Source organism: Coregonus clupeaformis, chromosome 1, assembly GCF_020615455.1.
Source record: "Coregonus clupeaformis isolate EN_2021a chromosome 1, ASM2061545v1, whole genome shotgun sequence".
NCBI classification, from domain to species: domain Eukaryota; kingdom Metazoa; phylum Chordata; class Actinopteri; order Salmoniformes; family Salmonidae; genus Coregonus; species Coregonus clupeaformis.
Window position 1 is genome coordinate 50,068,341 of NC_059192.1, and position 14,250 is coordinate 50,082,590.

General features: G+C 42.7%; 1 protein-coding gene across 1 annotated transcript in view; it reads left to right on the plus strand.

Annotated features, from left to right (window-relative positions):
• Window positions 1-14,250, plus strand: part of LOC121569551 (tight junction-associated protein 1-like) — a 117,130-nt gene that overhangs the window by 34,471 nt on the left and 68,409 nt on the right. Inside the window, exon 2 of the mRNA XM_041880615.2 lies at window positions 13,679-13,794. The gene's annotated coding sequence lies outside the window, so the exon portion shown is untranslated. The remainder of the gene's footprint in view (window positions 1-13,678; window positions 13,795-14,250) is intronic.

The window sequence follows — 14,250 nt, forward strand, 5'->3', positions numbered from 1 at the left end:
TTGTGCTGGGGACAATAAAAGACCACTCTGAAATGTGCGGTTTTGTCACACAAACACAATGCTACAGATGTCTCAAGTTTTGAGGGAGAGCACAATTGGCATGCTGACTGCAGGAATGTCTACCAGAGCTGTTACCAGAGAATTGAATGTTCATTTCTTTACCATAAGCTGCCTCCAACGATGTTTTTAGAGAATTTGGCAGTATGTCCAACCGGCCTCACAACCGCAGACCACGTGTATGGCGTTGTGTGGGCGAGCGGTTTGCTGATGTCAACGTTGTGAACAGAGTGCCCCATGGTGGTGGTGGGGTTATGGTATAGGCAGGCTACAGCTACGGACAACGAACACAATTGCATTTTATCTATGGCAATTTGAATGCACAGAGATACCGTGACAAGATCCTGAGGCCCACTGTCGTGCCATTTATCCCCCGCCATCACCTCATGTTTCAGCATGATAATGCACGGCCCCATGTCACAAGGATCTGTACACAATTCCTGGAAGCTGAAAATGTCCCAGTTGGCCTGCATACTCACCAGACATGTCACCCATTGAGCATGTTTGGGATGCTCTGGATCGACGTGTATGACAGCCTCTTCCAGTTCCTGCCAATATCCAGCAATGTCGCACAGCCATTGAAGAGGAGTGGGACAACATTCCACAGGCCACAATCAACAGCCTGATCAACTTTATGCGAAGGAGATGTGTTGTGCTGCATGAGGCAAATGGTGGTCACACAAGATACTGACTGGTTTTCTGATCCACGCCCCTACCAACAGATTCATATTTACATTTTAGTCATTTAGCAGACGCTCTTATCCAGAGCGACTTACAGTTAGTGAGTGCTGCATACATAATTTTTATTTTTTTCATACTGTCCCCCCGAGGGAATCGAACCCACAACCCTGGCGTTGCAAACGCCATGCTCTACCAACTGAGCTACATAAATTCATATCTATATTCCTAGTCATGTGAAATCCATAGATTAGGGCCTAATTAATTTATTTCAATTGACTGACTTCCTAATATTAACTGTAACTCAGTAAAATCTTTAAAATTGTTGCATGTTGAGTTGACTTTTTTTCCACAGTATATTTAACTAACTCTTTAGCAGTCTTATGGCTTGGGGGTAGAAGCTGTTCAGGGTCCTGTTGGTTCCAGACTTCGTGCATCGGTACCACTTGCTGTGCGGTAGCTGAGGGAACAGTCTATGACAGGTGGCTGGAGTCTTTGACAATTTGTAGGGCCTTCCTCTGACACCACCTGGTATAGAGGCCCTGGATGGCAGGGAACTCGTCCCCAGTGATGTACTGGGCCGAACGCACTACCCTCTGTAGCGCCTTGCGGTCGGATGCCAAGCAGCTGCCATACCAAGCGGTGATGCAGCCAGTCAAGATGCTCTCAATGGTGCAGCTGTAGAACTTTTTCAGTATCTTAGAGCCCATGCCGAATCTTCAGCCTCCTGACGGGGAGGAGGCATTGTTGTGCCTTCTTCACGACTGTGTTGGATGTAGACGTGCAGATTTGTTTCTGCTTTGTCACATAATAAGGCAGCACAGTGAACGTAGACCTAGAGCCTCATACCCATCTCGATGAATTTGACACTTCATTTTGGTAAATTATTGTCCGTGTCCAGGGCTCTAAAGTGTCGCATATGCGCCTAAATATTTTGCTGTGCAACCTGGAGTTTTAAATGGTAGCAGCAGTGCGACCCAAAAAAATAAAAAAAATATTTAACAAATATATATATATTGTTGTAATAAGGCTGTACCGTTGTTTCCCGACTACAGATTCGTTAGCATCATGCTTGTAGTGTTGCACTGTACTTTTTCGATACTAGAGCATGAAAAATAGTTTGGTACTAGAATTGTTGTTACTTTCGGTACTTCTGTCAAATGTCTCACGGATCAAGTCTGTATCAGCGCAGCCAATGTTCTGTGCCTGCTCCACATACTCATTGCTAGCCTGCACTGGGAGTCTGGGCTGCATCATGTTTAGCTCCACACACAGGCTGCATAGAAGTTAACACACTTGAATAATGCGACACTGCATGTAGAAATGTTGAAACTGTTAATTACTGTTCGCAAAACAATGTCCATACAGGCTAGAATAACTACAATGCAAGAAGATACCGGTAGCTTCCAGCTTTGTAGGCCAACTTTCCTTGCTAGCTTACAAAGCTGATTGCCATCAAAAACTTTATTAATTCACTTAATTGGTCACCCTCACGTCTCTCCCTCAGCCAAAGATGTATTGCCTCAGTGAACTGAGGGCTCCGACAGGCTGCTCCCCTCTTGGCTCGTAAATGACATCATTACTGGTTAAAGAGAGAGCAGGCATTGATAAAATAAGCTATTTCTAAGCAAATGTTGTTGATCAGTACAATTAAAATAAGTGCCACATGGAAGGGGAATAGATTGTTTGTCAACTGTAACACCATCATCCAAATCAAGCTCAATAACTCAATGCATGCACACACTCCTATTGAATATGCATTCACCTGTATTGTGAATAGGCCTAGGGTACATCTTGATTTACCCAGTTTATCAATAGAGATTTACCATTCAAATACATTATTACAGTTATGTAGTTAGATTGGTATAAACAAAGTCAAATTGAATGTATGATTGTGTAATTTATATCGGTATTGAAGTCAAAATTCTGGTATCGTGACAACACTACATGCTTGCACAATTAATAGAGGGAAAACTGCTTGTTTTTAACCCAAACAGTTCAAAATATCTCACCATATTACCGGCACAATGTTTTTTTTTTTCTTCTTCCTGTCACTGATTTTGGGGGGGGGGGCTTTTATATTCAGAAACCATGTCGCAAGCCGTTCTAAAACTACTCGCAGGCCACATTTTGTTTTACACCTTGTTCAGTCATGTTTGTTACCTCATTAGCTAGCTAACAACCTGGTAACTATACCAGTGTATCCAAACATTTGGGGGAACAGAAAGGAAAAGGGATATCTTCTTCAGGAGATCAATAAATGAATGACCGATGTCTTGCATGTTTTCATCACAAACTTGACAATAAAGGAGACGGTGTACAATTTTCAATGTGATGCATCTCAATAGGGAAATAGTGATTTTACATAATGTAGAGACTTAAAGGCCCAGTCAGTCAATTATGTTTTCCCTGTGTTTTATATCATAATGTACAACAGCTGATGAAACGAACACTGTAAAAGTGTGAACAAATTTGATCATTGTTATTTCCTGGTAGTTGCTGGTTGAAAATACAATCTATACAGGACCTTCTAATCAGCAAGTTTGCATGGGCGGGAATTTCTGCTTTCCATGGTGACCTCACCATGCGGTAAATTGGTTAATAGACCAATAAAGAGTTCCAAACCTCTCTGCCAATAACAGCTCGTTTTCAGTTGTCCCCTGCCCACTCCCAGACAGTCCTAGCAAAATTCAGCCCTAGCTAAAAAGCTATTTTTGCCAATTTTCATGGAAATCTATTACACTAAGGCACTTAATTGTTACTCAGAAATGATTTGATATTGAAATAAAAATGTCTACATTGGACCCTTAATATTCCACAAATTACTTTTTCATTTCAATGACAGGTATTTGTATAAATATTTTAGCTTTTTATATTAAATCAATTTATTTGCAGTACATATTCATTTTTAGGGCACAAGGTGCTTCAGAAGTAACTAGAATTCATATAGTCTATATCAAAGTTTAAATGTTTTAGTTTAGAGCCCTGTCCGTGTCCGAAATTTGACTTGCCTACTACTTACTAAAACTGCATACGGTGTACTTACAGTTGAAGTCGGAAGTTTACATACACCTTAGCCAAATACATTTAAACTCAGTTTTTCACAATTCCTGACATTTAATCCTAGTAAAAATTCCCTGTCTTAGGTCAGTTAGGATCACCACTTTATTTTAAGAATGTGAAATGTCAGAATAATAGTAGAGATAATGATTTATTTCAGCTTTTATTTATTTTATCACATTCCCAGTGGGTCAGAAGTTTACATACACTCAATTAGTATTTGGTAGCATTGCCTTTAAATTGTTTAACTTGGGTCAAATGTTTTGGGTAGCCTTCCACAAGCTTCCCACAATAAGTTGGGTAAATTTTGGCCCATTCCTTCTGACAGAGCTGGTGTAACTGAGTCAGGTTTGTAGGCCTCCTTGCTCGCACACGCTTTTTCAGTTCTGCCCACAAATGTTCTATAGGATTGAGGTCAGGGCTTTGTCATGGCCACTCCAATACCTTGACTTTGTTGTCCTTAAGCCATTTTGGCACAACTTTGGAAGTATGCTTGGGGTCATTGTCAATTTGGAAGACCCATTTGCGACCAAGCTTTAACTTCCTGACTGATGTCTTGAGATATATCCACATAATTTTCCTTCCTCATGATGCCATCTATTTTGTGATGTGCACCAGTCCCTCCTACAGCAAAGCACCCCCACAGCATGATGGTGCCACCCCCGTGCTTCACGGTTGGGATGGTGTTCTTCTGCTTGCAAGTCGCCCCCTTTTTCCTCCAAACATAACGATGGTCATTATGGCCAAACAGTTATATTTTTTGTTTCATCAGACCAGAGGACATTTCTCCAAAAAGTACGATCTTTATCCCCATGTGCAGTTGCAAACCATAGTCTGGCTTTTTTATGGCGGTTTTGGAGCAGTGGCTTCTTCCTTGCTGAGCGGCCTTTCAGGTTATGTCGATATAGGACACGTTTTACTGTGGATATAGATACTTTTGTACCTGTTTCCTCCAGCATCTTCACAAGGTCCTTTGCTGTTGTTCTGGGATTGATTTGCACTTTTCGCACAAAAGTACGTTCATCTCTAGGAGACATAACGCGTCTCCTTCCTGAGCTGTATGACGGCTGCGTGGTCCCATGGTGTTTATACTTGCATACTATTGTTTGTACAGATGAACGTGGTACCTTCAGGCGTTTGGAAATTGTTCCCAGACAATTTTTTTTCTGAGGTCTTGGCTGATTTCTTTTGATTTTCCCATGATGTCAAGCAAAGAGGCACTGAGTTTGAAGGTAGGCCTTGAAATACATCCACAGGTACACCTCCAATTGACTCAAATGATGTCAATTAGCCTATCAGAAGCCTCTAAAGCCATGACATCATTTTCTGGAATTTTCCAAGCTATTTAAAGGCACGGTCAACTTAGTGTATGTAAACTTCTGACCCACTGGAATTGTGATACAGTGAATTATAAGTTAAATAATCTATCTGTAAACTATTGTTGGAAAAATGACTTTTGTCATGCACTTTTATTTTATTTTATTTCACCTTTATTTAACCAGGTATGCCAGCTGAGAACAAGTTCTCATTTACAACTGCGACCTGGCCAAGATAAAGCAAAGCAGTGCGATTAAAAACAACAACACAGAGTTACATATGGGGTAAAACAAAACATAAAGTCAAAAACAGAAAATATATATACAGTGTGTGCAAATGTAGCAAGTTATGGAGGTAAGGCAATAAATAGGCTATAGTGCAAAATAATTACAATTAGTATTAACACTGGAATGATAGATGATGTGCAAATAGAGATACTGGGGTGCAAATGAGCAAAATAAATAACGATATGGGGATGAGGTAGTTGGGTGGGCTAATTTCAGATGGGCTGTGTACAGGTGCAGTGATCGGTAAGGTGCTCTGACAACTGATGCTTAAAGTTAGTGAGGGAGATAAGAGTCTCCAGCTTCAGAGATTTTTGCAATTCGTTCCATTGTGTATGCACAAAGTAGATGTCCTAACCGACTTGCCAAAACTATAGTTTGTTAACAAGAAATTTGTGGTTGAAAAACGAGTTTTAATGACTCCAACCTAAGTGTATGTAAACTTCCGACTTCAACTGTATCATCCTACATACTGTTTGGAACGTACTGTTTAGTAAAAATATATGCAGCAATTTTAAAAAACATACTAGGCTCCCCCATACTGAGAATGTCATCGTATGCACAATTGCGTTGTTTTCCACCATTCGTTCATTTGTCATTCAGTATGAAAAAATGTATGCACTCACTAACTGTATGTCGCTCTGGATAAGAGCGTCTGCTAAATGACTAAAATGTAAATGTTCATTTTGCTACAGCCTGTCCCCTTATTTGATTATCAGCTGTTGTCAAACACACTTGGGTCTGAAAAGACGATTCTCTTCCTCAGTAGTGTGCAGAGAATTCTACTAGATGAATAACTGATATAAGGATGACATCCTGTCATTTAAAGCATGCTCCATTTTCGCATACCCAAAATAGCTACTATTTAGAATGCAAGTATGGGTATGACAAAGAATGTTTCAGAATTGCATATTTTGTCTTTTGGTTTAGCTAACAGTTTGCTTAGCCCTTGGGCGTTTTTAGTCAAGTCTTATAGCTTGGTAGGTATCTTAGTGGGTAAGAGCGTTGTGCCAGTAACTGAAAGGTCGCTGGTTCTAATCCCCGAGCCGACTAGGTGAAAAATCTGTCGATGTGCCCTTAAGCAAGGCACTTAACCCTAATTGCTCATGTAAGTCGCTCTGGATAAGAGCGTCTGCTAAATGACTAAAATGTTATCGTGAGAAAGTTGAGCTTCAAGGAAAATAATTACCATAGTGTAGATCGTATAACCCCTTTATGGGAGTAATTCAAAGCTTCAAACTGTATTAAAGTTTTCTCCAACCAGCCTCAATACGGCAGTAATTAAACACACCCGTCAGCCTCTTGGTAATAGTTTCCCTGGGAAACCGTGTTTGATTCATTGTTCTGTTTGTGTTTTAGTATGCCATTTTCAATTTCCTCCAAATGGCACAAATTATAATTATAGATGTTGAAAATCCAATTTTTATGCGCACAAGGTTGATTGCATGGTGGTTGTTAACAGAAAATGTAAAATACAATTTAAAGAAAATTAATCTAGCATATGGCCAAGATACTAGATGAATAACTACCTATGTACTAAGGATGATGCTGTGTAGAAATGTATTGTCAGTCAACCAGTGACTCAGTTCTCTGCCACTGTGTGGTTCCTGGTGCCATATGCTCCGCGGGGAGACAGGAAGCCATGGCCTGAGAGTGAGGAGGCTACCACACATCGAGCTGACAGCTCCCAGACCCGGCCGGACGCTCCCTCTGCACCACAGCCCTCAGGCCCCCATGACTCAAACATGTCCTGGGCCCTGGCCGAGGAACTAATGTCACTATAGTATGGAAGACTACAATTACATTTTAATCAGTTAGCAGACGCTCTTATCCAGAGCGACTTACAGTTAGTGAGTGCATACATTTTCATACTGGTCCCCCGTGGGAATCAAACCCACAACCCTGGCGTTGCAAGCACCATGCTCTACCAACTGAGCTACACAGGACTGCATATGCCATCAATCACGAGACACCATTTGTTCCTATGTGAAGACTCAATAGCGCATTGAAGCCAAATTAAGTCATTTAAGATGGCATCTCATGGAGCAGTTTGAGCTACTCCAGGAAGTGATGTTGCAGGCTAGCTAGCTCAGTGCTGCCCTCTCTCATTGAGTAACTCCAGTTGAAGGCCGGCTTCAATGAGAGGGGATAGTTGTTCTCCCTTGGAAGAATGTCACAGTCACCTCTCAGAGGTGTGTCAACTGTCTCTGTCCAGGCCTGTCTGTCCATCTCGGAGTCTGATGTTCTACGAAGCGCAGAATTAGAGAGATGATGGGATTACACGGCACACGGTTTAGCATAGACAGAGTGGGATTGTGGGAAGGGATGTGTCATAGGGCCAGAGTCAGGTGAGACAATATGGTGCATTCAGGAAGAAGAGTCCATGGCAGCTCTCACTGATAGGCCCATTTAAGTGTCTGCTGTCTTCTCTCTGCAGTCTTCCAAAGAGCAGTTAGAAAGAAATGTTTCATTACAAAACTGTTTTTTGATGCAGATTGATCCATTTCGAAGCAGATTGATCCATCACATATGATATTTACAATTCCCCTCCATGTCTCCAATAAAGCAACATGGATTAACTAGATCCACTTTGCTGCCGGGGTCCATTTTGTAGAACGACTGAGAAGGTCACTTCTTGTGACTAAAAAAAAATACATTCTACTCCAAAATGGATAAAAATGTAATTATGTTGACACCATCTGAAATATAACTGATGCGTGCCCCAGCACTGTAGGGAGATGATTAGGAGCAAGCGGTGGCTGTGCACTTGTGGCTCTCCTTCGTGCCACTGCTCGCTCTGTTTGCTACAAATATACGTTTTTAACTTGTCACTCTGATCTTAAATACACTCAAACTTTTGTATAATTTCAGCCACTAGTTTTGAAAGTGATGCTCACGAGCCAAAACGGGTCCTGTTTTTTGTGTACTACGTTATCCATTTTGTGTGATATGTTACAAGTGTTGCTATTTGTATGATATATACGATTTTAGCAATTTGTGTGATATGTTACTAATACAATTAGTGCAATATGATACTAATTTGTTGTGCATCTTTTTAAGCTTTTCCTCTACTTACTCAGTCTGATGAACTCATGGATACTATTTTTATGTCTCTGCATGCAGTTTGAAGGAAGTTGTTAACTTACTCTGGGAAGTAGAAAAAGGCTTAATTGCCAATATCTCACATATCAAATTTTATTTGCCACATGCGCCGAATACAACAGGTGTAGACATTACAGTGAAATGCTTACTTATAATTTTTTATTTTTTATTTTTTTTATAAAAAATAAAAGCAAACAACTAAAGAGCAGCAGTAAAATAAAATAACAGTAGAGAGGCTATATACAGGGGGGTACCGGTGCAGAGTCAATGTGCGAGGGCACCGGCTAGTCTACGTAATTGAGGTAATATGTACATGTGGGTAGAGTTAAAGTGACTAATCATAAATAATCCCTTTAAATGCATGTCTCGGCAGGAATTTATATATTACATTTTCTTTATAAATAAGTGGCGGCAACGATTTAGCAGCGGCGGCCCGCTTCTGCTAAATGAATATAGGGGAAACATGCTCATGATCATCTTTATTCTAGTTTGCTCATATAAGCACTGATCAGAACATTTTGCTAGCATGTTATGTAGCTTAACTAGTAGATTTTGCTCTTCACTCGCGTAGTAGCCTGTCCTACTCCCCACTAACAGTCTGTGACTTGTCTGATTAATCAATCAATGTGATTTTGTTTCACTGAATCTCTGTCGGTATATTTTGATAATTGATCTCTGGCTGGGCAAATAAGTGGAGGTGGTAGCTAATTTATTTGTTTAGCATGCAATAATGTAGCCTAAATCAAGTGTATTATTTTGCTCTTGACTCGCGTAGACCTATAGGCTATAGTAAGTAACCTTATATAATCTATCCACCATCAAGCTGTGAGAGTCCGTCCTGTTTTCTGTATTTACGTAATATTTGCATACTTTATAGTTCTGAAAGTATCGCTCCAGACAAAACGGGTCCCTGTGCTGCTGCCGCTAGGGCTATGACGGTCATGGAATTTTGGATGATTGTAATTGGCCAGCCAAATGACGTCAGTCTCCGAAATAAACATTTGAATAGCAAAAACAATACTTTGTTTTTGAATACACATTTTCTCCTTTCCTCCACTCCTGACTGCATGTGCTGGAATTGAAATATAATTTTACATTTACATTTACGTCATTTAGCAGACGCTCTTATCCAGAGCGACTTACAAATTGGTGCATTCACCTTATAGCCAGTGGGAGGGGGGGTAAGGGGGGGTAGAAGGATTACTTTATCCTATCCCAGGTATTCCTTAAAGAGGTGGGGTTTCAAATGTCTCCGGAAGGTGGTGAGTGACTCCGCTGTCCTGGCATCGTGAGGGAGCTTGTTCCACCATTGGTGTGCCAGAGCAGCGAACAGTTTTGACTGGGCTGAGCGGGAACTGTGCTTCCGCAGAGGTAGGGGAGCCAGCAGGCCAGAGGTGGATGAACGCAATGCCCTCGTTTGGGTGTAGGGACTGATCAGAGCCTGAAGGTACGGAGGTGCCGTTCCCCTCACAGCTCCGTAGGCAAGCACCATGGTCTTGTAGCAGATGCGAGCTTCAACTGGAAGCCAGTGGAGTGTGCGGAGGAGCGGGGTGAAGTGAGAGAACTTGGGAAGGTTGAACACCAGACGGGCTGCGGCATTCTGGATGAGTTGTAGGGGTTTAATGGCACAGGCAGGGAGCCCAGCCAACAGCGAGTTGCAGTAATCCAGACGGGAGATGACAAGTGCCTGGATTAGGACCTGTGCCGCTTCCTGTGTAAGGCAGGGTCGTACTCTCCGAATGTTGTAGAGCATGAACCTACAGGATCGGGTCACCGCCTTGATGTTAGCGGAGAACGACAGGGTGTTGTCCAGGGTCACGCCAAGGTTCTTCGCACTCTGGGAGGAGGACACAACGGAGTTGTCAACCGTGATGGCGAGATCATGGAACGGGCAGTCCTTCCCCGGGAGGAAGAGCAGCTCCGTCTTGCCAAGGTTCAGCTTGAGGTGGTGATCCGTCATCCACACTGATATGTCTGCCAGACATGCAGAGATGCGATTCGCCACCTGGTTATCAGAAGGGGGAAACGAGAAGATTAGTTGTGTGTCGTCTGCGTAGCAATGATAGGAGAGGCCATGTGAGGATATGACAGAGCCAAGTGACTTGGTGTATAGCGAGAATAGGAGAGGGCCTAGAACTGAGCCCTGGGGGACACCAGTGGTGAGAGCACGTGGTGCGGAGACAGCTTCTCGCCACGCCACTTGGTAGGAGCGACCGGTCAGGTAGGACACAATCCAAGAGTGAGCCGCGCCGGAGATGCCCAGCTCGGAGAGGGTGGAGAGGAGGATCTGATGGTTCACAGTATCAAAGGCAGCAGACAGGTCTAGAAGGACAAGAGCAGAGGAGAGAGAGTTAGCTTTAGCAGTGCGGAGAGCCTCCGTGACACAGAAGAGCAGTCTCAGTTGAATGACCAGTCTTGAAACCTGACTGGTTTGGATCAAGAAGGTAATTCTGAGAGAGATAGCAAGAGAGTTGGCTAAAGACGGCACGCTCAAGAGTTTTGGAGAGAAAAGAAAGAAGGGATACTGGTCTGTAGTTGTTGACATCAGAGGGATCGAGTGTTGGTTTTTTGAGAAGGGGTGCAACTCTCGCTCTCTTGAAGATGGAAGGGACATAGCCAGCGGTCAAGGATGAGTTGATCAGCGAGGTGAAGTAAGGGAGAAGGTCACCGGAGATGGTCTGGAGAAGAGAGGAGGGGATAGGGTCAAGCGGGCAGGTTGTTGGGCGGCCGGCCATCACAAGTCGCAAGATTTTATCTGGAGAGAGAGGGGAGAAAGAAGTCAAAGCATAGGGTAGGGCAGTGTGAGCAGGACCAGCAGTGTCATTTGACTTAACAAACGAGGATCGGATGTCGTCAACCTTCTTTTCAAAATGGTTGACGAAGTCATCCACAGAGAGGGAGGAGGGGAGGGGAGGAGAAAGGGCATCCCTATTCTATAATTAATAGAAAGGGCATCCCTATTCAAGTCAATTAACGCATAATGGGTGGACTTGTGGCCTTTGCGAGGGTACCCATGGGAGCAATGCAGGAAGTAAAATATGTGCAAAAATACAGTATTTGCAGATATGGGCAGTACGTCATTGCGCTCTCTCTGCTGTGTCACTGAGCCGTTGGGCCTGCCCTGCAACCTCATTGGATAACGCTGGGCAGGCCTGGGCCAGCCTTCTTTCACTGTGCAACGTGTTAATGTGCATCTTACTAGCTGTCACTGAAATGACGAGGGGCTGAAGCTCATTGGCTAAGGGGCTAGCCCATGTGGGCCAAGCTTGCAGTACTCAAAATGGTGCCACACAGCTTCCAGACAACAGTTGCTTTCAAACTAAGGATTTCATGGCTAATTGAGGTAAAATAGTAATTCTGCTCATAGATTATGCATGTATGAACTACACATTGACACATCCATCCCAAAGCAAGAGGTTTAAAAAATACTTATGTAGTCGCCAAAGTTCCGGAACATCTCTTTAACGTAACTTATTCATTATTTCATGTCATTACACAGCATACTAGTCATTCATGCCTTTAAATACAATCAAACATTTTATTTTGAAAGTGAAATAGGCTAACAAAGGGAGTCTTGAATAATTAAACAAGAGAAAGCAGTGGTAAAAGGTGTGCAGACACGCAGTCTTTTTAATTTTTTTACACCGCGCAGCAAGTCCGAAACCCGCCCGGCCCGAGTCAATTCTCAGAATTTGAGGCCCAGCCTGGTATAAGACTGTCGGGCCCGTTGGGTTCGGGCTGAGCATGAGAACTCTACACCTGCTCAGTAATTACATCCAATATGACTGTAATTGTTGATACTTAAAGGGATTTGCAGATGTCCTTGTCACTCCCCCACATGCATAACACAGTACGATTGATTCACACCCCGCTCACCTTTTGTATGTTATTTATATCCCAGCTTTGGATGTTTCAGTATGCTTTAGGACTACCTGATGAATGGTGTTTTGTATTGTCTCTCTGAACCATTTAAAGTATTCTGAAAGATAGAGCTTGCCCAAACCTGCCCATTAATCCCAATGAAAAACATGCTGTAGCCTATTATATCCCAGTGCACTGCAGTGCCGAAAAATGGATTTACTAAGACTTCAATCTGACATTTTTCGGTTACATGTGGACTCCAGTATGGATTTTAATCTCCGCTGCAACCAAGGTGTACTGTGAACCTTCTCCAACCCGCATTAGCACACATTTTAACCCTGGAAAGCCTTTTTTTCATAGCTTTGTCTTTACAGCTCATTGACTCTCTGTGATTGGCAGACAGTTCAGTAAGTTAGCCCTGATTTGCCAGTGCACCTATGTAAACTGACTGGCTATTGTCTCCAGGAAAACATTTATCAGGGGTCATTGGCTACTCTATTTCATAAATGTTATGCAAATGGAGGATTAAAAATCCCATTATATCCTAGGTAAGCCTTAATTAAATTGGAGGTGAGAAATTTAGTTGGGTCTACTGTAGCAATTGAGCTCGGCCCAGGGTATTAGTCACGCTCTTGACAGGGCGGTTTGGCTCCTGTGACCTTACTTTGAACAAATGAGTTTATGCACTCACAACTGCAGGGCTCATCCAAGGGAACAATTAAGTAACCCGAATGTGATGCAAAATGCATCATACTGGGATAATTCCTGTATTTTGAAATCTCTTGAAATCTTGATTGCTGACAAGCAAAACATTTTGGGACTATTTCAACAATGGACTAATGAAACAAATACCAAAAGATAGTTTTTAGGTGGAGTTTTCCTTGAATCATGCTCACATCGGAAACACTGGATCTGTGTTTGAAAAGTAATGCGGTCTGTCTTCCAGACAGAGTTCAATCCAAGCAGAAATGTATTATCAAGGCCTTCTCTTTTCGAGTCGGATTCTGACAAATAGAGCATAGTGAGTCACTTTGAGAAGGCACAGTGGCTGTCTAAAATATATTTTTCTCAGTAGCATCCCCACGCTCATTCTAGAGTAGAAGAGGGAGCTAGCTAGTGTGTGGCAGCAGTCAGTCAGTCAGACTGTGTAGGAGTGAATGGAAAGGACAGAGAATGAAACCTACTCCCTTATGAGGCTTGCACTCGACACACACTGTCCCCTGATCCCCAGCTCTGTCTGGCTTGTTACCGTATCCGAAGAGTGATAGCCCAGAGGTACTAACACGGCTGTGTTTTTCCATCACCTACTTTTGTTTCAGGATATCAGTAGGCCAGGGGTTCACATGCCAAGAGAGAGAAGACGAAGAGTAGGAGGACCAGAGGGGACGCACTCAGGGCAATTTGAGTCTGGAGCACGCAGCATACACTCTTAAAGGTGAGGGGCTATTCATACGCAATTCTCCCTATAATCCTGCTTTACTGCTTTTGCTCTCTCTTTCCCTCTCTCTCTCACCCCCCCACCCCCTCCTTGCTTTCTCTCTCTACCCCCTCACAGACACACCACACACACACAAAGTATGCTTTCCATCCATTACTTTCTGTCCTTGGTTTCTCTCTCTTGTGTATGGAAGGTGCACAAAATCACTCCTATTATACACATTCATTTCCCTTCTGCACATTGTGGTGTTATTGTTTTGTGAATCGCTTTTAAGTGAAGTTTAGCGTGGCACACTGTGAACCTCCTGCTGTTTGGATATTCTGCTATGGTTTCCTCGGGGAAGAATGCTTTTCACTCGTAGGCTTGAAATAGAGCCTGTTTAAATAGGTTTATTTATTTATTCATACAAGAGGATTATGTCATGTAATGTAATGGTTTTCTGTTTACTTAATG